This window comes from Thalassophryne amazonica, chromosome 11 (assembly GCF_902500255.1).
Source record: "Thalassophryne amazonica chromosome 11, fThaAma1.1, whole genome shotgun sequence".
In the NCBI taxonomy this organism is placed as follows: domain Eukaryota; kingdom Metazoa; phylum Chordata; class Actinopteri; order Batrachoidiformes; family Batrachoididae; genus Thalassophryne; species Thalassophryne amazonica.
In genome coordinates this window covers 88,173,356-88,200,274 of record NC_047113.1, presented here as the reverse complement: position 1 = coordinate 88,200,274, position 26,919 = coordinate 88,173,356, and the positions used below count along the sequence as shown (strand labels likewise).

The following is a 26,919-nucleotide window of genomic DNA, read 5'->3' as shown; positions in this document are numbered from 1 at the left end:
GGTGGACATTCCTGGAGTCAGCATGCCAGCTGCACGCTCCCTCAAAACTTGCGAGATCTGTGGCATTGTGCATGTGTGATAAAACTGAACATTTTAGAGTGGCCTTTTATTGGGGCCAGCCTAAGGCAGATTTGTGCAATAATCACGCTGTCTAATCAGCATCTTGATATGTCACACCTGTGAGGTGAGATGGATTACCTCGACAAAGTGCTCACTAACAGATTTAGGCAGATTTGTGAACAATATTTGAAAGAAATAGGTCTTTTGTGTACATAGAAAATGATGTAAATCTTTGAATTTAGTGCATGGAAAATGGGTGCAAAAACAAGTGTTGCATTTATCTTTTTGTTCAGTATATACGTGTGTCTGTGCATGTACAGTGAGTGCATCTGGAAAGAATTCACAGTGCTTCACCTTTTCCACATTTCATTATGTTACAGCCTTATTTCAAAACAGAGTATTTTTCCCTCTAACACCCCATAATGACAACATGAAATAATTTTTTAATGAAAGCTTGGCAAATGCATTAAAAATAAATTAATTACATTGTACATTGCTGCATCATCACTGCTGCATCTTTCCCTTGCTGCTAAAAACATCCCCACAGCATGATGCGGCCACCACCATGCTTCACTGTAGGGATGGTGCCTGGTTTCCTCCAAACATGGCGCCTGCCATTTGCACAAAAGAGTTCAGTCTTTGTCCCATCAGAAAATAGAATTTTGTTTCTAATGGTCTGAGGGTCCATCAGGTGCATTTTGGTAAACTCCAAGTGGGCTGCCATGTGCCTTTTACTAAGGAGTGGCTTCAGTCTGGCCACTCCACTATACAGGCCTGATTGGATTGCTGCAGAGATGGTTGTCCTTCCGAAAGGATCCTCTCTCCACAGAGGAAGGCTAGAGCTCTGACAGAATGACCAGTGGGTTCTTGGTTATCTCCCTGATTAAGGCCCTTCTCCCCAGATTGCTGAGTTTAGACAGCTGTCCAGCTCTAGAAAGAGTCCACCAGTACTCTTCCTAGAGCTGGATCCCAACTTCTTATGGATGATGGAGGCCACTGTGCTCATTGGGACCTTCAAAGCAGCTAAAATGTTTCTGTACTCTTCCCCAGATTTGTGCTTCGAGACAATTCTGTCTCAGAGATCTGCAAACAATTTATTTGACTTCATGCTTGGTTTGTGCTCTGACATGACTGTCAACTGTGGGACCTTATATGTAGACAGGTGTGTGCCTTTCCCATTCATGTCAAATTAACTGAATTTACCCCAAACAGACTCCAATTAATCTGCTGAAACATCTCAAGGATGATCAGTGGAAACAAGATGCACCTGAGCTCAATTTTGAGCTTTATGGCAAAGGCTGTGAATACTTATGTACATGTGATATCTTCTCTTTTTTTTAATACATTTGCAAAACCATTTTTCAACATTGTCATTATGGGGTACTGTGTGCAGAAATTTGAGGGAACAAAAAGAATTTAATCCATTTTGGAATAAGGCTGGAACATAAATGTGGATAAAGTGAAGCACTGTGAATACTCTCCGGATGCACTGTATGTATGTATCCATGCATGCATGTGTGAGATTGAGTGAAAGCTCTAAGTGTAGAGTCATGGCCGAGTAAGGCTTTATTAATATTTGACTGCAAATCCAGAGTAGGGATGAATCTTTAATATGACCTTGGAACCCAACAAAGATGTGAAGACAAGCTTGTAGAGAGTAAAAAAGGGATGAGGTGGAACTGAAAAGTGAAACACAACATGAAACTGTGGCGGTGTAAGGAAACAGACTTTTTAAATTCTCCTATGCTGACAGGGTTCAAGTATGTAAGCACAATAATTTCAGAGCACAATTGGTCAAATTCAGCCTTTTCTATACCACAGTCACAGTCAGGTCAAAGGCTAAATGCTTGCCACCACTTACTTAAACTGAATAGTAAAAAAGTAAGTCCCTTCAGCTGCTCCCTTGTTTGCACTTGGGGTCGCCACAGCAAATCCAAGGTGGATCTGCATGTTGAATTGGCACAGGTTTTACGCTGGATGCCCTTCCTGACGCAACTCCACATTACATGGAGAAATGTGGCAGGGGTGGGATTTGAACCTGGAGCCTTTGAAACCAAGCGCATTAACCAGTTGGCCACCACCCCTGCTTACTTAAACTGAAATGTCACTATAAAACCTAAATGGTTATGTTTAATTAATTTGAAAATGCAGGCTTGACAAATGCTGATTCAGCACTAAATACAGCAATAATGACAGTTATTCACCTAACGATGATCATAAATGTTTGATTGTCACTGTCTGATTCAGCAAGTCCGACTCAGCAGAACCCTGTGGGTGAAAATCCAGCCAAACAGCTCACAAGATCATCCACCGACCTACTAACCAGAAAGAAGTCTAACACAGCAAGTGGTGGGTTTGACTGATAATCACCATAATGACAGCATCCAATCAACTCTCAGATTGTGAAGCAATCTTGAATGATCGATAACATCAAAAGCTTTTTTCAGGTCAATAAAAACACTTACAAAATAATCCTTAATATCTATTGCTGTTGATATTTTCTCTGTTAATTCCATAATTGCCATAGCCGTCAAATGTTTTGTTCTGAATCCATACTGAGCATTATTTAAAATATGATGTTTCTCAATGAATTTATCCAACCTTGTCACAAAAACCTTTTCCATAATTTTAGAAAACTGTGGAAGCAATGACACTGGCCTGTAATTTGAAACATTATGTTTGTCTCCATTTTTATATAATGGGACTACCTTGCCAATTTTCATTTCATCTGGGAAAATTCCTGTTGACAGAGACAGATTACAAATGTAAGTAAAAGGTTCAATAACAGTTTCTATTATACTTTTTACAGTCGTCATGTCTAAATCTTCATAGTCAGTTGATCTTTTCCTTACACAGTTTTTTTACAATATTCCTTATTTCATCTTTTACCACATTGTCAAGGAAAATACTATTGACCGTATTTACAGTTGTATTTAATTTATCTTCTACTATTGGTTTATTTCCCACCAGACTTGATCCCACCTTTGAAAAATAATCATTAAACTCATTTACAACTTCTTTCATGTCATATATCTCTTTATTTTCCTTGACAAGGTAATTTGGAAAGGTTGATTTCACTCCATCACTTTCCATCACACTTTTTATAATTCCCCATGTTGCCCTTGTATTATCTTTACTCTTATTTAATTGTTCACTATAATAATCTTTTTTTTTGTTTCCTAATTATTGTCAATAGTTTATTTTTATATTTTTTGTATCTGTGTTCTGTTTCCTTTGTTTGCATTTTTAAAAAGCACCTATATAAATAGTTTTTCATTACATAGGCATTTTTTATTCCCTTAGTCAGCCATGGTTTATTTACTCTTTTCTTACTAATTTCTATTAATTTACAGTTTTTATCATAAGATTTCATCAGTATTTTTATAAATGAATTATATGCTACGTTAACATCACCGACATAAACTTCTTCCCAATTTTGATTTTTAAGGTCATAATTTAATGCCTCTAAGGCTTTTAATGACTTATCTCTTTTAAAGTTTATAACCTTTTTTTTTTTGTACCTATTTTTATATTTAAATATTGAAAAAACTGGTAAATGATCACTAAGGTCTGTCATCAAGATCCCATTCTTAATAATTTCATCTGTTCTATTTGTGAATATATTGTCAATTACAGTTGCACTTTGCGATGTAATTCTGGTTGGTTGTTATCAAGGGGAATAAGTCCAAGCTATTCATTGAATTCACAAAATCACTTGCTCTTTGGCAACTGGAGCTTTCCACATTAACATTAAAGTCTCCACACATAAAGAGCGTTTTGTTTTTGATTTGATGGAATAATTCTATTATTTTATCTGTAAATTTCATAACACAAGAGTCTGGTGCTCTGTATACTCAACTGATGTTTCATGTACAATTTCCACAGTTACAATTTCTATGATATCATCTATTATTGTCATTTCTTCTACAATTTTACTTGTCAGATCTGTTTTTATGTACAAAACAATACCTCCGCCATTTTTTATCTCTTCTATTTACAAAATATAGCTCATATCCCTCCATTTGAACATCAGCCATGAGGTCATCTTTAAGCCAAGATTCTGTGATTGCAACAATGCTGAATCTATTTTTAAACTGGTTTAAATAATCCTTTATTTTTGACATTTTACAGTACAAGCATCGGATGTTTATATGTATGAGTGACAGGGTATCTTCAGTAATTTTTTTCACTATTTAACTGTTTTTCCATATAATACTCACAACCAATTGTAGTCAAGTCAAATATACTTTCATCAATATTGGTGTCTATGTCATATGTTTTATCATCTGTTTCCATGTTTGTTCTGATTTTTTGTTGGTCATACTACCAACTGACGTCATATTTATTTGTCTACTCAGGTCTGTACTTTGTAAGGTCCTCCATGTCTCTGATTTGTATACCCTTTGTTCCTTCTTTCACTCTAATCATTCATCCCGGACGCTTCACACTCGGCTGCAAACTGCCCCAGTGCATGCTGAAGGTCCTGATTTGACGAAGCCAACAGAACCACATTGTCTGCAAACAGCAGAGACGAGATTTTGTGGTTCCCAAACCAGACCCCCTCTACACCCTGGCTGCGCCTAGAAATTCTGTCCATAAAAATAATGAACAGAACTGGTGACAAAGGGCAGCCCTGGCGGAGGCCAACGTGCACTGGAAACAGGTTTGACTTACTACCAGCAATGCGAACCAAGCTCCTGCTGCGGTCGTACAGGGACCAGATAGCCCTTAGCAATGGACCCCAGACCCTGTACTCCCGGAGCACTCCCCACAGGGTGCCCCGAGGGACAAGGTCGAACACCTTCTCCAGATCCACAAAACACATGTGGACTGGTTGGGCGAACTCCCATGAGCCCTCGAGCACCCGATGGAGCGTGTAGAGCTGGTCCAGTGTGCCGCGACCAGGACGAAAACCACACTGCTCCTCCTGAATCCGAGGTTCGACCAAAGCTCTTGATTTACCGATCGATCTACGTTTCGATCCTCACCTATGGTCATGAGATTTGGCTCATGAAAGAAAGAACGAGATCGCGAGTACAAGCGGCCGAGATGAGTTTCCTCCGCAGGGTGGCTGGGCACTCCCTTAGAGATAGGGGGAGGAGCTCGGTCACTCAGGAGGAATTCGGAGTCGAGCTGCTGCTCCTCCATGTCGAAAGGAGTCAGTTGAGGTGGCTCGGGCATCTTTTTCGGATGCCCCCTGGACACCTCGCTGGAGAGATGTTCCGGGCACGTCCCATTGGGAGGAGAGCCCGGAGAAGACCCAGGACATGCTGGAGGGACTACATCTCTCGGCTGGCTTGGGAACGCCTTGGGGTTCCCCCGGAGGAGCTGGGGGAGGTGTGTGTGGATCGGGAGGTTTGGGCGGCTTTGCTTGAGCTGCTGCCCTCGCGACCCGTCTCTGGATAAAGTGGAAGAAAATGGATGGATGGATGGATGGATGGATGGATGGATGGATGGATGGATGGATGGATGGATGGATGGATGGATGGATGGATGGATGGATGGAATAATGGTTGCAATGTAGTTTTATAATTGTTGCCCCAAACATAAGTCAGGTAGGGTGGAATCAAAGATCAATATGGAGTATGTAGTGCTTTGCAATCACGAACATGCTTTGCTTTATTTAACACTGCAATACTTTTTTGATACTTTCTTTTGAATATGTGCTTTCCATTTAATTATTTCATCAATAATGACACCTAAAAACTCATTCTCTTTGACTCGTTCTATGTATACCCCTTGTATATTTAACTGAATTTGTATGTCTTTTTTATAATTTCCAAATAACATTTTAGTTTTAGACAAATTGAGTGATCATTTATTAAGATCAAACCATCTCTTTAATTTTATCATTTCAATTTCTAAATCAGATAACAATTGTTTAAAAATGTTCTCCTGAACAAAACAGGTTTGTATCATCTGCAAAGAGAACTGCTTTAAACAAATTCGAAACTTTGCATAAATCATTGATGTACAAAATAAATAATTTTGGTCCCAACACAGAACCCTGGGGAAGCCCACAAATGATGTCCCAGATATGAAGAACAGTACTCCCCAAGTTTAACAAACTGCTTCCAGTTTTGTAAGTAATTTTTAATCCAGTTCAGGGCCACTCCTCTGATCCCATACAATTCCATCTTTTGAAGTAATATGTTGTGATCTATTGTGTCAAAAGTGTGAATAAAGCTACTACTATTTCTCTTTGATCCATATGTTTATTGATCTCTTATATTGAATTGAGCAATGCCAGTGTAGTGGATCTTTTCGCTCTAAAACCATATTGACTTTCATCAAGCAAGTTGTGTTGTTCTATAAATTTATCCAATCTGTTATTACACACGCACACACACACACACACACACACACACACACACACACACACACACACACACACACACACACACACACACACACACACACACACACACACACACACACATATTAAGTATATGTGTTATTATGGATGTGACTGATGCTATACAGGACACTAAAGTTAGTAAATGCAGTAGTAGTAGATGTAAAACTTGCAAATACATAGTAGAAGGGAATAACTTCAGTAGTAACACCACAGGTAGACAGTACAAGGTTAGCTCACGTGAAACAGAAATGACATGGAACACAAAAATATATAATTTACATGATTAGCTGCAAAAAATGCGGTATCCAGTACATAGGAGAAACTAGCCAAACCCTTAGGAGTAAAATGAACAACCATAGACAGAGGCTGAATAAAATGTGTGATTTATTTTTATACCAACACTTTTGCTCATATGGTCATAGTGTACATGACATAGATGTAACGCCTATAGAGGAAGTATTTTTGGAAGAGGGTGAATGCCTGAGCTTAGTCTCTAAACGATTACAAAGGGAGGAATACTGGTACAAGGAACTAGCCAAAATTTATTGGTACAGGCTTAACTCATTGAGTGCGAGCCATTTTCAAAGTTCAGAACATCCCAGTGCCAGGATTTTTCAGCATTTGAGTGTTTTTTCAAGACCCATAGAAAATTGAGTTCTATGTCCATGTCAACAACAAACATACCAAAAGAAACTTCAGACTTTCCTTTATCATCAGAAAAAAAAACGTTTGTTTATACCTCTTTCCATTCTTTAGTAATTGTCTGCTGAACATGGGTGGGTATCACTAAAAATGCTGATTTCTGACAAAAAACTGAGAAAATTGGCTTTTTGTGACAAGCAACATTTCAAGGAGAAAATGTCTTTGATTATAATTGTTTTTGCTTCAGTTACATCTCAAACATTATGAAAAGTGATCCTATTGTATAATGCACCCAAAAAAAAAAAAAAAAAACGTCAGGGGAGGGACTCCGTCTGTCTCTTCTCTCAACGGCGCATCTTTTCCCTCTGGCTCCCGCGTATCGGACCATTTTATTTTTTTCAAAAACCTGATGAATTTTAATCGTGTGCTTGCATGAGCCTGTCGATTGCGTCATTTGCTTGTAAGCAGCCTTTGTGTGAGGTGTGTGTCGTGCGCTCGGCGTTTTTTCATTCCAAGGAAAAAGACAGAACGACTGGAGCAGCGCGACTGCATCACTGTTTAACAGACAGCCAGGTGGAAACCAGTCGGATTAGGAGCGGTACAACCGTAAGACGTCCGCACAACGGTGGAGAGCGAGCTGCGCTCCATCCACACGCACACTGCTACCACCCACAGAATGGGTTCCCTTGTGATTACAACTCTAATTTTTTTACACAAGCTAGATCAGCTGATTACCCTGCCCCCCCCCCATAAAAAATGTAATTGGCGCGATAACGTGTCTTTGGCGCTGAGCGTTACTATCTGAAAAGACACATTTAAGCATCAGTTGCACTCAATGAGTTAATGACAATGTCAAAAAACTAGGTAATGTTTCTGAAAAAAGATATTGAAAATAGTGTTATATGGACATACTTTAACAAAAAACATAACTTCAAAAAAACAATCAGGTAAGCGCAATAGACAACATGCAACTACAAAGACAGATTTAGAACTTAGATTAAAAGAACTAGTTAACAATCACAATAGACCTGGGTCAAGACCAGGCACCTAAGTGGTTCTACTCTATTCTATTCTACTCTTCATTCTACTCTTCTCTTTTTTAGATATTTAAATATACCTTAGTATACACTATTAGAGTTCTCCCTTAGAATTGGAATATATTCTAGAAGATATACCTTACTGAATTACATATATATAACCACTATTCAATGGATCAAAAAATTACCAGAATGACAAAGACTCAGCCAATGATCAGCTCCCAGGTGATCAAAGAACATCTAAAGTTACCCGTGAGTATTGTAACAATTCAAAGACACCTATTTGTAGCCAAGCTATGGACAAGAAGCCCCCACAGATTCCCACTGTTGGGGGGAAAAAAAAAAAAAAACATGCTGAAGAGGTAACAGTTTGTCAAAGAACAAATTGACTGGAAAAGAGATGGCACAACAGTTTGTGGACTGACGAAAGAAATTGTTTTTGTTTTTGGGGTCAAGGGACCACAGACAGTTTGTCAGATGACCCCCAAAAACTGAATTCAAGCCACAGTATGCCGTGAAGCCTGGTGGAGCAAACATCATGATTCATGGAAGTTTCTCATGCTACTGTGTTGATCCTATTTATCACACCAGGGATCATGGATCTGTTTAAATACATCAAAATCCTTGCAGAAGTCATGTTGCCTTATGCTGAAGAGGAAATGCCATTGAAATGGGTGATTCAACACGAGATTCACACAAGACAAAGATCCCAAACACACCAGCAATTGAGCAGCATCTTGGTTCCAGACCAACAAGATGAAAGCTATGCAGTGGCCAGCCCAATCCTGGGACCTTAATACGATAGCAAACTAGGTGACATCAAAAAATGCTGTTTCTGAGGCAAACAAAAGCAGATGAATCGTGGAATTTAGTCCAAACGTCCTGGGCTGGAGCACCTGTTTACAGGTGACAGACATTGGTCGACTCCATGCAACACAGATGTGAAGCAGTTGTTCGAGATAGTGGTTATACAATTAAATATTAATTCAGTGATTCACAGGAATGATAAAATCTTCAAGAACTTGTCAGTTTATACAGTAAATGTTTGAGTTTGTAATGAAAAAAATACAGACACTGCTATTTTTTTTGAACAGCCGACAGTGCATCCAGCATTCTACGCACATAATACCCCATAATGTCTCAAAAAGTTTTTTTTTGTTGTTGTTGTTGTTTTTGCAAAATTTAAAATAATAAGAAGAAATCATGTGTACACAGGTATTCACAGCCTTTGCCATGAAGCTTAAAATTGAGCTCAGGTGCATCCTGTTTCCACTGATCATCCTTGAGCTGTTTCTACCTCTTAATTGGAGTCCACCTGGGGTAAATTCAGTTGATTGCACAGGATTTTGAAAGACAGTTGACAGTGCATGTCAGAGCACAAACCAAGCATGAAGTCAAAGGAATTGTCGGTACACCTCAGAGACAGGATTGTCTCGAGGCACAATTCTGGGTAAGGGTTTAGAAACATTTCTGCTGCTTTGAAGGTCCCAATGAGGACATTGGCCTCCATCATCTTTTGTGCATACCAAAGAAGTTTGGATTGACCAGGACTCTTCCTAAAGCTGGACACACATCTAAACGAAGCAAAGAGGGGAGAGAAAGTCTTTAGTTAGGGACCTGACCAAGAACCCGATGGTCACTCTGTCAGAGCTCCAACATTCCTTTGTGGAGACAGGAGAACCTTCCAGAAGGACAACCATCTCTGCAGCAAGTCACCAGTCAGGCCTGTATGGTAGAGTGGCCAGACGGAAGCCACTCCTTTGTAAAATGCACATGGCAGCCTGCTTGGATTTTGCCAAATGCAGCTGAAAGTCTCTCAGTCCATGATCCACAAAGTTGTCTGGTCTGATGAGACAAAGTTTGGGCTTTTGGGATATTTATGCAGAAATAATTATAAACGCCTTTAGTCATGGAGAGTGATGCATACAGACCCTTTGCACTGCTTGCATTTACCAGAAAATTTGCACATAATTACATGAATATTCAATCTACTGAAAGTTAATTCCCCGGAGCCTTTAATTGAAAGTCTGCCTCTTCCTGGCTGTCATCCAGAATGGCCATCTTAATTGATCTGGTACAAATGAATTGTGGTCATATGTAAATGTTTCTTAAGGTGTCATAGAAATTGAGCTATTATGATGACCAGCAGCGGGGAACTGCTGTCTGGTGGTCGTTGTTTGTTTCAGGGCTTTTATTAATTCATACCACTTTTACCTGCAGCAGTACAGTTCTTTGGCAATGCTGAAGGCTGTCTTGACTACACAGCCACTAAGAGCACATAAATGTTGTAAATCCCTCACTTCCTGCTCTGTTTTCTTGTATATGCTTGTGTTCAGCAGTAAAGTAAATACGCAATTTCACTTTTTGCACTCCACATTGTTAACAACACCCAGGAAATAGCCACTCAATATTTTAACTACTAATAAATTGTAATTCTGAATACATGTTCATCTTAATTATGTTTTACTCACTCACTCATTTTCAACTGTGTCCGACAGCCTTATTCACTGTATTCTTCTCAAAAGCACCTTTATTCAGTAGGAGCAACGTTTTCCAACTGATTTTATATTTATTACCCAACCAAATGAAGAGCAGGCAAATGGTTAAAAAAATAAATTACAACAAAAATATAAACGCAACACTTTTGGTTTTGCTCCCATTTTGTATGAGATGAACTCAAAGATCTAAAACTTTTTCCACATACATAATATCACCATTTCCCTCAAATATTGTTCACAAACCAGTCTAAATCTGTGATAGTGAGCACTTCTCCTTTGCTGAGATAATCCATCCCACCTCACAGGTGTGCCATATCAAGATGCTGATTAGACACCATGATTAGTGCACAGGTGTGCCTTAGACTGCCCACAATAAAAGGCCACTCTGAAAGATGCAGTTTTGTTTTATTGGGGGGGGGGGGATACCAGTCAGTATCTGGTGTGACCATCTTTGCCTCATGCAGTGCAACACATCTCCTTCGCATAGAGTTGATCAGGTTGTCAATTGTGGCCTGTGGAATGTTGGTCCACTCCTCTTCAATGGCTGTGCGAAGTTGCTGGATATTGGCAGGAACTGGTACATGCTGTCGTATACGCCGGTCCAGAGCATCCCAAACATGCTCAATGGGTGACATGTCCGGTGAGTATGCCGGCCATGCAAGAACTGGGACATTTTCAGCTTCCAAGAATTGTGTACAGATCCTTGCAACATGGGGCCGTGCATTATCCTGCTGCAACATGAGGTGATGTTCTTGGATGTATGGCACAACAATGGGCCTCAGGATCTCATCACGGTATCTCTGTGCATTCAAAATGCCATCAATAAAATGCACCTGTGTTCTTCGTCCATAACAGACGCCTGCCCATACCATAACCCCACCGCCACCATGGGCCACTCGATCCACAACATTGACATCAGAAAACCGCTCACCCACACGACGCCACACACGCTGTCTGCCATCTGCCGTGAACAGTGTGAACCGGGATTCATCCATGAAGAGAACACCTCTCCAACGTGCCAAACGCCAGCGAATGTGAGCATTTGCCCACTCAAGTCGGTAACGACGACGAACTGGAGTCAGGTCGAGACTCCAATGAGGACGACGAGCATGCAGATGAGCTTCCCTCAGACGGTTTCTGACAGTTTGTGCAGAAGTTCTTTGGTTATGCAAACCGATTGTTTCAGCAGCTGTCCGAGTGGCTGGTCTCAGACGATCTTGGAGGTGAACATGCTGGATGTGGAGGTCCTGGGCTGGTGTGGTTACACGTGGTCTGCGGTTGTGAGGCTGGTTGGATGTACTGCCAAATTCTCTGAAACACCTTTGGAGACGGCTTATGGTAGAGAAATGAACATTCAATACACGAGCAACAGTTCTGGTTGACATTCCTGCTGTCAGCATTCCAATTGCACGCTCCCTCAAATCTTGCGACATCTGTGGCATTGTGCTGTGTGATAAAACTGCACCTTTCAGAGTGGCCTTTTATTGTGGACAGTCTAAGGCACACCTGTGCACTAATCATGGTGTTTAATCAGCATCTTGATATGGCACACCTGTGAGGTGGGATGGATTATCTCAGCAAAGGAGAAGTGCTCACTATCACAGATTTAGACTGGTTTGTGAACAATATTTGAGGGAAATGGTGATATTGTGTATGTGGAAAAAGTTTTAGATCTTTGAGTTCATCTCATACAAAATGGGAGCAAAACCAAAAGTGTTGCGTTTATATTTTTGTTGAGTGTAAATAAATCATAAGCCCGACCGGAGTGGAGGCAGTGACCGACGTGACACGAGCAGTTTTCAGCTCTGTCTTGTCAAAAGCATTGCGTACAATATGAAACAAGTTCACCAAGTAACTTTAAATATCATACAAACCGAAAAAAGAGGCAAGCTGAAGAAAACTTAAGCAGTCCCGAGAGAGCAACGTGAGGCAGAATCAAAGCAAGCACAGAGAGAGAGCTCCTGTCTGTCTGTGTGCGCGAGAGGCTGCAGAGACGTGTCTGTGTAGGGAGGGGCGGGTGCCATGTGTGACTGGCCAATCACAGAGCGTGAAGACAGTCAGTTAGCCAATGAGAATTTTCCTTCAGCCCAACCACAGATATTGACAGGTTTGGGTGGTGGCCAAGTGGTTAATGCACTTGGTTTCAGTTCAGAAGGTTCCGGGTTCAAATTTCACCCCTGCCACATTTCTCCATGTAATGTGGAGTTGCGTCAGGAAGGGCATCCGGCGTAAAACCTGTGCCAGTTCAACATGCAGATCCACCTTGGATTTGATGTGGCGACCCCGAGTGCAAACAAGGGAGCAGTCGAAGGGATTTATTACTTTATTCATTTCATGCTCGTACTCATCAAAAATGCTTTATCCGTACTGGATACTCATGAAACGAGTATCTGGCTCAACCCTAATATCACAAGCATTCTACATTAGCCCACTAGCCACAAGGTAAAAGCAAGAGTAATTTAAAAATAGCTGACTTCCCACTAGATTGCTAATAGTGTTTGCACAAAAATGGTAAATATCTGTTTTTCATTCATTGTTTTCCTGACTTCAGACTTAACGGTTGCTACATCTTTTGCAAGGCGTTGTCTGTCAACAAACATAACACAGGAATTCTTTTATCCCAACACTGTTGATGCATAAAGGTCTGTGGTGCAGTATTTCATTGGTTTTCCAATCTGTTTTGTCCTTCCTTGCTGGTCCTCATCTGTCATTTATACCTCATGGTTTTTCTGTCCTCTCACAAAAACTCCATAAAAACCTTCACAAACAGAAACACCAAGTTTTGTACACTCAGCAAAGAATATTCACATCCATTTACATTTTTAGTCTGACCAATCATCAAATGAGGTGTCACAACAACAGTTTGAAAAAACAAGCTTCCCATCCACAATGGATGCAACTGTGGCAGTTTGTTTTCAACCTCAGTAAACGCTTAATATTGTCAACATGCCCTACATTTTGGATGCCCCCCCCACCCCAAATGGATGTCACAATACAATCACAGCCATTGGTATCAGACACAATCAAGACAGTTAATGACTGATCAGAATCAAATTTGTCCAACAAAAGTCTCACACTCTTCAGTTTGTATTCTGCCATGCTGACATAGCAGTACCCATCTATCGATCAGTGCTTTCTCTTTGCTTGCCTGTAATGTTGTGGCACATGTTTCATAAACATATTTACATTCTGCTTCACTTCATATACACAAGTCCATTTCTGAGGGATGGCACATGCGATACACTTTCTCCTAGCCAGTCAAGCAACCCTTTACCCACAAATACATATGTTTTTTCCCCATCATCCTGTTTCATCAGCATTTTCCTCCTGCCAACAAGTGGTGTATAGGTCCATTGCCAGAATGGTGACTTCTCTTTTTAGGTTAAAGTCCACTTTTGCAGACATTTAAGAAAAATAGCATATAATATTAAATAAATTAATTAATACTAATTAGCAGACTAATTACAATTAATATATTTTTGACAGCTTAAAGACAACCACCATTCTTTGGCACATTTCATTCAGTGGTCTAGTTTTATTGTTACAATGCTGCATGAAGTGGAATTGATAAGAGCCATACTAAACAAATTCCATTCATTTTTTTGTAAAATTAAATAAATCAAAATAAAGGAGCAGTTTTGATTTCAGATAGGTTTTCTTTTCTTTTTTTTTTCTCCTCAGTGCCTTCCAGAGCTGTTCAGTCATCAAGCATGCAGACAGTGTTGTGTGGGCTGCCAGAAGAGGAGGTACTGCTGGCCCACCACAAGAGGGCGCCCTGCCTGAAGTGCGGGCTTCAGGCACGAGAGGGCGCTGCCGCCACGGACACAGCCGGGGGTGACAGCTGTCACTCATTATCTCATGACAGCTGTCACCCATCTACACTTCATCATACCACTCCATAAAAACTGGACGTCATCTTCACCTCGTTGCCGAGATATCATCGACCTGTGAAGGTAATATTCTCAGCCTTAAAACTAACTGTGTCTTAGTCTGAACTCGTTTTACAGCTGTTTTCCTGTGGAGTGCCTTATCTGGGAGATTGGCGTAATCAGCGACGGCTTCGCTTCACACCCCAGCCAGATAAGTGTTTGAGACAGGAGCTGAACGAGTGTGTGTGAGAGGTGGAGGTGGACTCTCCACCATTGTTGCTACTGGGTGTGCACACACCCACATCTTATTGTTTCTGCTCCTCGCCAGCAGTACCAGATCCGACATTCGGAGACGGTGGCTACCTGGGGACTCGGGACTTGGCGGCTCCAGTATTCTCCAGGTTTGGTGGCGGAGGAAATCGTGTGGTTCCGGTTCTTCTCAGGACAGACGTCTTCTATCCTCGAGCCTGCCCACACGTCACCTTTGTGGATTGACTGTTTGCAAAATTCTGTATTCCTCTGTATTGTGGTTGTGCTCAGTCACAACAGTAAAGTGTTCATATTGGACTCTTTCATTGTCCGTTCATTTACGCCCCCTGTTGTGGGTCCGTGTCACTACACTTTCCCAACAGGATATCTCGGCCAATGTCATGGATCCCGAGGGGCGTCACCCATCTGTTGAACAGCCAATGGAAGAGCAGGGTGCACAGGCGTCTGCAGGAGGCGTGATTGGTGAGTTGCAGCAAATCCTCACTGCCTTTACCGCTCGGTTGGGTCTGATGACCGAGCAAAACGTTATCCTTAATCGCAGGATGGAGGCTCTCACCGCACAGGTGGAAGCGCGCGCTCAGGGCGCTGCTGCAGCTCCTCCTCCTGCCGACCCAGTGCAGAATAAAGACGTTCCACTGGTCGTTCAACGACTCCCCCCCCACCATCCCCTGAAGCATACATAAGTCCCCCAGAGCCGTACGGAGGTTGTGTGGAGACATGCACGGACTTCCTTATGCAGTGTTCGCTCGTCTTTGCACAACGACCCGTAATGTACGCGTCTGACGCCAGTAAGGTGGCTTATGTAATTAACTTGCTTCGTGGTGAGGCACGCGCTTGGGCTACGGCGCTTTGGGAGCAAAAGTCACGGCTCCTTACCACTTATACTGGGTTTGTGAGGGAGTTCAGAACAGTTTTTGATCACCCTAACAGAGGAGAGACTGCTTCAACAGTGCTGCTGACAGTGAGACAGGGGCGCCGGAGCGCAGCTGAATATGCAGTCGACTTCTGCATCGCGGCTGCGAGGTCCGGCTGGAATAACGTTGCGCTCCGCGCCGCCTTCATAAACGGACTGTCGTCGGTCCTGAAGGAGCACCTGGTAGCGAAGGAAGAACCGCGGGATTTAGATGGGCTTATTGATCTTGTTATACGGTTAGACAGTCGGTTGGAGGAACACCGTCGGGAGCGAGACGAAGGACGTGGCCGGGCACGCGCCGTCCCTCTCCCTTCCAGGTCCGAAAAGGTTCCGCCCTCCCCACGCTCCACAGCCTCAGCGCTCCGTGTGGCAACAGCTCCCCCTACTGATGACCCTATGGACACGAGCAGGGCCACATTTAACAGACAGAGGAGGCTGGCCCGCGGGGAGTGCTTTGTCTGCGGCTCGAGTGAGCACCAGCAGAGAGACTGCCCCAAGCCGTTTAAACACCAACGCCCGCCCCTAGAAACTGGGCTTAGGGTGGGCCAAGACATTCACGTGGGACACACACATATTTCCACACGACTCCCAGTTACAATCCTGAGCGGGGATTTAACCCTTCAAGCCCCAGCACTGGTGGACACGGGGTCAGAAGGGAATCTGCTAGACAGCAGATGGGCTAGGGAGGTAGGGCTCCCTCTGGTGGCACTCCCTTCGCTGTTGCAGGTGCGGGCACTAGATGGCACCCTTCTCCCTTTAATCACGCACAAGACACAACCTGTAACTCTGGTGGTGTCTGGAAATCATCGGGAGGAGATCGACTTTTTGTGACTCCTTCTACCTCCCGAGTGATTTTGGGCTTCCCGTGGATGTTGAAACACAATCCCCGGATTGATTGGCCGTCTGGGGTGGTGGTTCAGTGGAGCGAAACCTGCCATCGGATGTGTTTAGGTTCCTCGGTTCCTCCCGGTTTACAGGCTAAAGAGGAGGTCAAAGTCCCTCCCATTCTGACGGCGGTGCCGGTTGAGTACCACGATCTTGCTGACATCTTCAGCAAGGATCTGGCACTCACCCTTCCCCCCCACGGTCCGTACGATTGTGCCATTGATTTGACTCCAGGCGTGGAGTTCCCGTCCAGCAGGCTGTACAACCTCTCACGACCTGAGCGCAAATCAATGGAGACCTACATCCGGGACTCACTAGCTGCCGGGCTGATCCAGAATTCCACCTCCCCGATGGGTGCAGGTTTCTTTTTTGTGGGCAAGAAAGATGGCGGACTCCGTCCATGCATTGATTACAGGGGGCTGAATGAGATTACGGTTTGCAATGGATACCCGTTGCCCTTGTTAGATTCCGTGTTCACCCCCCTGCATGGAGCCAAAATCTTTACAAAGTTGGATCTTAGGAATGCGTATCACCTGGTTCGGGTCCGGAAGGGAGACGAGTGGAAGACGGCATTTAACACCCCATTAGGTCATTTTGAGTACCTGGTCATGCTGTTCGGCCTCACTAACGCCCCCGCGACGTTCCAAGCTTTGGTTAATGACATCTTGCGGGACTTCCTGCACCGATTCGTCTTCGTATATCTGGACGATATACTCATCTTTTCTTCGGACCCTGAGACTCATGTCCAGCATGTACGTCAGGTCCTGCAGCGGTTGTTGGAGAACCGGCTGTTTGTGAAGGGCGAGAAGTGCGAGTTCCACCGCACTTCTTTGTCCTTCCTGGGGTTTATAATCTCCTCCAACTCCGTCACCCCTGATCTGGCCAAGGTTGCGGCGGTGAGAGATTGGTCCCAACCAACAAGCCGTAGGAAGCTGCAACAGTTCCTCGGCTTTGCAAATTTCTACACGAGGTTCATAATGGCTACAGTCAGGTAGTTAGCCCCCTGACAGCCCTAACCTCTGCAAAAGTCCCCTTCACCTGGTCGGATTGGTGCGAAGCCGCGTTCAAGGAGTTGAAACAACGGTTCTCGACTGCAGCAGTTCTGGTGCAGCCCGACCCTAGCCGCCAGTTTGTGGTTCAAGTGGACGCCTCTGACTCAGGGATAGGAGCCGTGCTATCCCAGAGCGGAGAGACTGATAAGGTTCTTCACCCGTGTGCCTACTTTTCTCGCAGGTTGACCCCGGCTGAACGGAACTATGACGTCGGCAACCGAGAACTCCTTGCGGTGAAAGAGGCTCTTGAGGAGTGGAGACACCTGTTGGAGGGAGCATCTGTGCCGTTCACGGTTTTCACTGACCATCGGAACCTGGCGTATATCAGGACCGCCAAGCGGCTGAACCCCAGGCAAGCCCGCTGGTCACTGTTCTTCGGACGTTTTGACTTCCGGATCACCTATCGCCCCGGGACCAAGAACCAGAGATTGGATGCCTTGTCCCGGGTACACGAAGACGAAGTCAAAACTGAGCTGTCGGATCCACCGGAGCCCATCATTCCAGAGTCCACTATCGTGGCCACCCCCACCTGGGACATGGAGAAGACCATCCGGGAGGCCCTGGCACGGAGCCCGGATCCCGGAACTGGGCCGAAGAACAGACTTTACGTCCCACCAGAGGCCAGAGCTGCAGTCTTGGATTTCTGTCACAGTTCCAAGCTCTCCTGTCATCCAGGGGTGCGAAGGACCATGGCAGTTGTCCGGCAGCGCTTCTGGTGGGCGTCTATGGAGGCCAACGTCCGGGAGTATATCCAGGCTTGCACCACCTGTGCCAGGGGCAAGGCAGACCACAAAAGGTCCCAAGGACTTCTCCAGCCGCTTCCTGTGCCTCCTCGCCCCTGGTCCCATATCGGCCTGGATTTCGTCACGGGCCTCCCGCCATCCCAGGGCAACACCACCATCCTCACGATAGTGGACCGATTCTCCAAGGCGGCGCACTTCGTGGCCCTCCCAAAGCTCCCAACGGCCCAGGAGACAGCAGACCTTCTGGTCTACCACGTCATCCGTCTGCATGGGATACCAACTGACGTAGTCTCGGATCGTGGTCCCCAGTTTTCCTCTCAAGTCTGGAGGAGTTTCTGCAGAGAACTGGGGGCCACCGTGAGCCTCTTGTCCGGGTACCACCCACAGACGAACGGACAGGCAGAACGGGCCAACCAAGAGTTGGAACAGACCCTCCGCTGTGTGACATCCGCGCACCCGACGGCCTGGAGTAACCATCTGGCCTGGATCGAGTATGCACATAACAGCCAGGTGTCTTCTGCCACCGGCCTCTCCCCATTTGAGGTGTGTCTAGGGTACCAGCCCCCATTGTTTCCCGTGGTGGAGGGAGAGGTTGTTGTGCCCTCGGTCCAGACCCACCTGCGGATGTGCTGTCGGGTGTGGCGCACCGCCCGTTCTGCCTTGTTGAAGGCCCGTACGAGGGCTAAGACCCATGCAGACTGCCGGCGGTCCCCGGCCCCTGCATACCAGCCCAAGCAGGAGGTGTGGTTATCAATGAAGGACATCCCCCTCCAAGTGGACTCCCCTAAGTTGAAGGACAGGTACATCGGACCATTTAAAATCCTCAAGATCCTCAGCCCTGCCGCAGTGAAGCTCCAACTCCCAGCTTCACTGCGGATCCACCCTGTTTTCCATGTGTCCAGACTGAAACCACACCACACCTCACCCCTCTGTGCTCCCGGTCCGGCACCGCCTCCTGCCCGGATCATCGACGGGGAGCCGGCTTGGACAGTGTGCCGGCTCCTGGACATCCATCGAATGGGCCGGGGGTTCCAGTATTTGGTGGACTGGGAGGGGTATGGACCCAAAGAATGCTCCTGGGTAAAGAGGAGCTTCATCCTGGACCCGGCCCTCCTGGCCGATTTCTACCGCCGTCACCCGGATAAACCTGGTCGGGCGCCAGGAGGCACCTGTTGAGGGGGGGTCCTTTTGTGTGGGCCGCCAGAAGAGGAGGTATTGCTGGCCCACCACCAGAGGGCGCCCTGGCTGAAGTGCGGGCTTCAGGCACGAGAGGGCTCTGCCGCCACGGACACAGCCGGGGGTGACAGCTGTCACTCATTATCTCATGACAGCTGTCACCCATCTACACTTCATCATACCACTCCATAAAAACCAGACATCATCTCCACCTCGTTGCCAAGATATCATTGACCTGTGAAGGTAATATTCTCAGCCTTAAAACTAACTGTGTCTTAGTCTGAACTCATTTTACAGATGTTTTCCTGTGGAGTGCCTTATCTGGGAGATTGGCGTAATCAGCGACGGCTTCGCTTCACACCCTAGCCAGATAAGTGTTTGAGACAGGAGCAGCACGAGTGTGTGTGAGAGGTGGAGGTGGACTCTCCACCATTGTTGCATTGTTTATGCTCCTCGCCAGCAGTACCAGATCCGACATTCGGAGATGGTGGCCACCTGGGGACTCGGGACTTGGCGGCTCTAGTATTCTCCAGGTTTGGTGGCGGAGGAAATCGTGTGGTTCCGGTTCTTCTCAGGACAGACGTCTTCTATCCTCGAGCCTGCCCACACGTCAACTTTGTGGATTGACTGTTTGCAAAATTCTGTATTCCTCTGTATTGTGGTTGTGCTCATTCACATCAGTAAAGTGTTCATATTCGACTCTTTCATTGTCCGTTCATTTACGCCCCCTGTTGTGGGTCCGTGTCACTACACTTTCCCAACAGACAGAATTAGTTTAATGTGCTAAAGTATCAGATTAGGACTCGTTGGAATATACTGAACATTAAACATCTCAATTTAGGATCAGGGCTGATAAAACATGACTGGGCCATATGTAAGGGTTTTTTTCTCTTATAATATAAATTAATTAATTTATGTTTTAAAACTAATCTCTGGATTAAATCATAGCTTCATGTAATAAAAAAATAATACAAATCATTCATTTTTGCACAGCTTCACTTTTGTGTCCATTGTGCAGCAAACTCAGTTACAGCCAAGCGTAAAAAAAAAGAGTGTGTCAACGTTTTCACTGGAAACCTGCTCAACTTCAAATGCTTTCTCAGGCAAAATCAGATAAATTGTGTGTGTTTTGTAGCATACCACAGCATTTTAAGCATCACCATCTGATTATCTTTTGCCTGCTTTACATGAAAAGCAAATGTGTAAGATCATACAATAAAAATCCTCATGCCATGGTAGCATTTAAACACACACACACACACACACACAGCAAACCTGTATCAGCACATCATACGGAGGCCGGCAGCATATATTTCTAAACTTCAAAAAAGGACACAAAAGGGTGACAGATGGCTGAAAAAGCATGATGACTGAGTGAAACTTTCACCAGATGTCAGTAACAACAGAAGTAACCCACACATGCAAATAAATCAAATCACAGATTCCCATAAATTAAGTTGTGTAATCATGTGAAATGACAAACAAAAAATATTGAAGACCTGAAGAAAAGGAGGTGGGAAAAAAAAAGGCATGGAAAGCCAAGACACCACCTGAAATAGTCAATTACACAGCAATCCTTCTCCTTGTCAGCAAAATTTGATATCAGCTGGTTCAGTTTCAGCTGATGGCCTTTAAAAATGTGTCTTATTACCAAGGTGTCAAACAAGAAACATCTCATACACACAATAAATGGCATTGCGCATCAGCCCAAAAACACCACACCAACAGCGAAATTTGGAGGTGGGAACATCATGGTGTGGAGCTGTTTTTTCAGCATATGGCACTGGAAAATTTCATATTATTGAATGAAGGATGAATGGAAAAAATGTACAGAGACATTGTTGATGAAAAAAATCTGCTGCCATCTACCAGGATGATGAAGGAGACTGTTTGTCTGGAGGAATGGGCCAAAAATCACATCTGGACAATGCATGCTACCAGTTTCTCCATACGGGTGACATCTTGGAGCTGTTATTACCAAGATAAGCTTCTCTATGAAGTATTAAATGATTTTCTTTAAGTGTATATATATATAAAACGACATGACTTTTTAATGACATGATTTAGGGCCCTTTCACACATAACACAGCAGATGCGGAAACCAGAAGAAAATCCACAAACCAAACACGAAACATTCCACTTGCTGTCGTGAGGGACACATGGTCGAACAGGCATGCACAACTCACCGGCGATGGTTTACGGCGCACTGGCTGTGGTGGCTGTTTTTAATGTCACACATCGTGTGCATTGAGCCATCATTTGCAACTGTCAGTGAGTCTCTGGCCAGTGATCATGGGGGGGGAGCGTGAAACACATGCACACATGTTGTCGGGGGGAGTGGGGGGGGTGCGCAACACACGCACAGCACGTGTTGAGGGGGGAGCTGAGACTCTTGCACACCACTTGTGTTTGCTTGGCAACTCCACAGTTATAGGGGCACTTAGACAAATTTTGCATCCAGCTTGAAAGTGATCGTCTGCTCACTATTTTCGTTCTAACAGCCTGAATGGCCAAGCATTTTCTAAGTGTCCAGCAAGCAGTGTTGGATGTTCATGTGTGTCACCTGGAATTTGGTGAACACGCGAGAGGGATTGAATGGGCTCTCACAGGGCACTTTGTCTTTCAGCTGTTGGTGTGTGCGAATAGGTGTAGCAACAGGTGTATGAGGCACTAGAGGCAGCTCCGATTTTTCTGGCATGCAATTCATCCTTCTTGCGCTAGTTGGCTTCAAATGTGTTATGTGTGATGGGGCCCTTAATTTCTTTTGAAAATGACTCCAACATCCTGGGTTGATGTACAAGTTGTGTTTCTATTTGGGACAGAGGTATTATCCCAAGAAGAAACAACGTATTGTCCCTCTCTGAGATGGAAGGTTGAGTACAACATCGACAAGGATCTTACACGTCTATGTGTCATGTGCATGCATGGAAGCAGTCGTTGAAATTTCACAAAGAATTTCCTCCTTTGTTCCACTCCACAATGAAGCTGTATAAATGGCGATATGACAGACAAAAGCTGTATGATGCCCACTTTCTCCATTCACAGCCACAGAAGCCTGTACCTCCTTCAGTGTTTTAATGTGGCTTTCTTCACTTATCTGCTTCATACATGGTCATTTTCTGCATATGCCAGACAGATTCATCATATAGTACCATATGGTTTGTCTGCTTTAATGATTGAAGTAAATCAAGTCTTACATATATTCAGTGACTTAGAAGTGTTCATGTATCCATTCCCTGAGTTGTCAAAAGAAAGCTGGCTGGAAAGGTGATGGTTGAGTTGTGTTATATTAAAGGGTGTTAATATTTAAATATTACTAATCAAAGTTATATTTTAAAAAGAGCAATGACTGAAGGAGGAGAAGAAACACATTTGTTGGATTGCTGGGCAGCTGTGACCTGAACGGCCACACTATTGAATTGTTTAGAATGAAGGGAAGGCAGACAGACATTAACTTCAAGTGATGAGCAATTTAGAATACGTGTGTTTTTACTTGCTCAGACGTATTGCTGCCAGTGTGGTGTAAATGATATCTGACATTTGTTTGTGGTAATGTCTGTGTGTCAGGTGCATGCGCACACACACACACACACACACAAACAAATAAATGTTAAGCAGCTTCACTGGAATCTGTTCAACTCCAATTCTGTCACTTTGTTTATGCCATTTTTTGCTTGTTTGGTGGTCGTAGGAGGAAATGTGGCTGGCTGTTGCAAGTTGTTACTTGTTTCTTTGTGTTCTGCTTCAGCTTTCGCTTCGTGTGCATTTCTGTTGCTGCATCTTATGATACTCTGTTGAATAGAGGTGGCGGAGGTCTTAAAGCAGAGTATGAAATGCAGAACCACTGCTTGGGAACACCAACTGATCTTTCGCAAACACCTGAATTGAAAAACAGCCAACTTCATCATTATATTGTCTCACACATGCCATTAGAAGTACTGAACAAACTAGTGTCTTAAACATGTTGATTTTAGTTCTCTTTCCAATACTTTTCATATCTTTTATGGACCTTGGAAAGTGCCCCTCACTTGTTTTAACCTGTTTTTTTTTAGATTTTCTGTCCCAACACTATCTTTTGAATCCTTTTCACCAAAATAGACACACTGAAAAAAACATCAACGTAACACTTTTGTTTTTGCTCCCATTTTTCATGAGGTGAACTCAAAAGATCTAACACATTTTCTATATACACAAAAGATCTATTTCTCGCAAATATTGTTCACAAATCTATCTAAATTTGTGTTCGTGAGCACTTCTCCTTTGCCATGATAATCCATCCCACCTTACAGGCGTGGCATATCAACATGCTGATTAGATCTCATGATTATTGCACAGGTGTGCCTTAGGCTGGCCACAATAAAAGACCAGGTCTCAGAGGTCTTCAGACAATTCCTTTGACATCATGCTTGGTTTGTGCTCTGGTATGCACTGTCTATTAAACATGTTTAATTTTTGGCATCCGATTTGCTTCGTCCTTTGCATCCCGCAAACTGTTGTGGCGCCAATCTAATTCGTTTCGGCACTAGGTTGCTTCCACGTGGCGTCGTCATGACGACACACGACGCAACTGGGAGCAGCCCCAGTGTGAAAGGGGCTTTAAGGGCCAAGTAGTTAGCCACCATCTAGCCACCAATAACCTCAACACTCTCTGAAGAGCACACACCCTAGAAACTGTCTGAGGACTGAATGAAATATACAGCTGGATGTCATCTGCCATAACAGTGGTAGGTGACATCTTTAAAAGAGCTCAAGACATGACCAACTGGGAGGAAATATAGAGCAAATAATATAGGTCCCAGAAAAGAGCCTTGAAGCACACCACAGGATAGCATGGCAGAGGAGGACATAAATTTATCAGTCGCAACAGCGAAAGTCCTGTACAAAAGATAAGATAAAAACCAGTCCAGGGCAGACCCAGAAATGCCCACCCAAGTCCTTAATCGCTCGATTAAAACCCCATCATCAACCATGTAAAAAGCTGAAGAGATACAAAATTTATTTTCCTCAAAAAGAATTTTGAGGAAAATAAATTCATTTCATCCATTTTACAATAAGGTTGTGACATAAACTATGGAAAAGGTGACGCACTGGGAATACTTTCTGGACGCACAGTATTTCAGACAAATCAGATAGTGAATGCACAATAGAACACAAACAGATTCCATGGAGTCACCACAATGCAATAATCTGGACTTGGAAGATGTGACTCAGGCTCCAAATCAGAAGACATTAAGGGTAACAAAAACACTGATTACTGGTGGATGTTGAACTCTTTACAGTGAGTATCTGCTGTTTGAAATGTTCACACCTTTCAACCACAGGTATGTATCAGCCCCATGTGTGCTAATATACATACTTGGGATCATCATTTTCTATTGATTAAATCAGACAGATGTGCTCTGCTGTGAGTGCCGGCTTCATTTATATCTCGATGTGTGTTAAAATCATTCAAAGGCCTCTCCACCAGCCTTCTCTGTGTCATTTCTCATCACAGTTTGTCCCCTTGTGCTGCAGCGGGTGTTGCATCAAAGCGCAGCAGGGGAATTGACACAAGCAAATGTAGTTTCTGTCCATATGGTGTCCAGTTCCACTAACACGGACACAGCCAGAGAAAATCTAACAGCCTATGTTTGGCTCGCTGTAGCACTCGCCCACATAAATGTTCACTTGGCTTTACTCTGATCACATAATTGCTGTGTGTACCCTTCTCCAGTACACACACAAGTACACAAAAGAATGAACGTTCCCAGAGCATGCACTGAAGCACACTCAGGGAGTTCACACACAGCAAAATGCAATATCTGCCCAAATGTACACTTAAAACTGAGTACACTGTACACACAAACACGCACACTTAGCGTTGGATATGGCATGAAACATGCACAGTTGTACACACACAGAAACAAAAACTCCCACCAGCTCACCCACACAGTCAGCATGTTTCAGAGCGAGTGTGAGGAAGAAAAAGTGAGAGAGAGAGACGAGGAAACGCAAAAGCACAAAGTAAAAGGCGAGTTCACAAAATGCTCTGAAAGCTGCCACTAAGCTTTTCAAATGTAGATTTACTCTCACAACAACCAAGGTAGTGTGACTTTTTTTTTTCCCCCAAACAGAGAACAAAAAAAGAAGAAGCTGGAACGAGGCCTTTTTGTGGGTGTGAGGTCAACCTGGAAGATGTCTTCAGATTCACATTGTTGGCAAGTGTCCCTGCTGCCAGAACACAACTACTGTTCTAACCCTGACCTTTGACCTGACTGAAAGGAATCAGGAGAAGACAGGGTTTCCCTACAAGCAAAAAAAAGAAGAAAAAAAATGTGTGCACACAATTCTAGATTTTATATTAGGATATATGAACATTACTACATTCACTCGTGTGTGTGTGTGTGTGTGTGTGTGTGTGTGTGTGTGTGTGTGTGTGTGTGTGTGTGTGTGTGTGTGTGTGTGTGTGTGTGTGTGTGTGTGTGTGTGTGTGTGTGTGTGTGTGTGTGTGTGTGTGTGTGTGTCTGCTTGCCTGGGTCTTTGTGCATTTTATAAATGTGTGGAATTGTGTTTTTAAATAGCAAACCCAAAACTAAGTAAGACTTTTCCTTACCAAATCTCAAAATACAGAAAGAAAAAAGAAAAGCCCGGTTTCATTTCTTTTCATCAAACAGAAAAAAAGAAGCAAAAAAGCCATGTTATTGAGTTTTTGTTTTTAACACAAAAAATTGGGTTTAAAAACTTGTTTCCCCAAGGATTTTTAAGCTTAAAAACCAAATACCCTTAAAAAACCAAAAACCCATCAGTCTTCCCGATTTGGAAGACTGATGGAAAAACGACACCTGAAAAATCCAGCATAAACATGTTTTCAACATCATCTTAACCCATTTGCCTCCTCTGAGCAAAAGAGAACTCGTTACTAAGGACATCCAACTGTATATCTGAACTCTAGGTCACTTTACCTATATATAACGCAGGCTGAGCTGAACGTCATCGGCTGCAGCCAGCCAGTGATGCGTCCACATTAAACATAAATAAACAGAAACCAAATTTTTGTTTTGCACCTTAGCATTAATAAATAAAAAGTACAGAAATATCTACATGATAGCACTACAAATTTGTTTTAATCACACAAATCAGCATCACACATATTCTGATATAATGAAGGAAAACCAGGGGGGAAAAAAACGGGAAAATTTATAAGTTCAACCATCTACCTTTATAATGCATCCGCTTCAAATATACAGACCTGAGTCTTTCATGGTCAGTGTGAACGCATGAGATCAAGAACAAAAAGAGGACAGATCATCTCCAGCTCAACACGAACAACCATCACATCATCAGCAGACACATCAGCCGGTCAGCCTCCAGCTGCCGCCATTATTCAAACGAGCAGAAGCCAACGGGCCTCAGCACAGGAAGGCAGAAAAGTGCACA

The 26,919-nt window shown here is 43.7% G+C and overlaps 1 protein-coding gene across 1 annotated transcript in view; it reads right to left on the bottom strand.

The window, feature by feature from the left end:
* il1rapl2 (interleukin 1 receptor accessory protein-like 2) overlaps positions 1 to 26,919 on the bottom strand; it is a 1,327,545-nt gene that overhangs the window by 1,300,178 nt on the left and 448 nt on the right. The gene's annotated exons all lie outside the window — the stretch shown is intronic.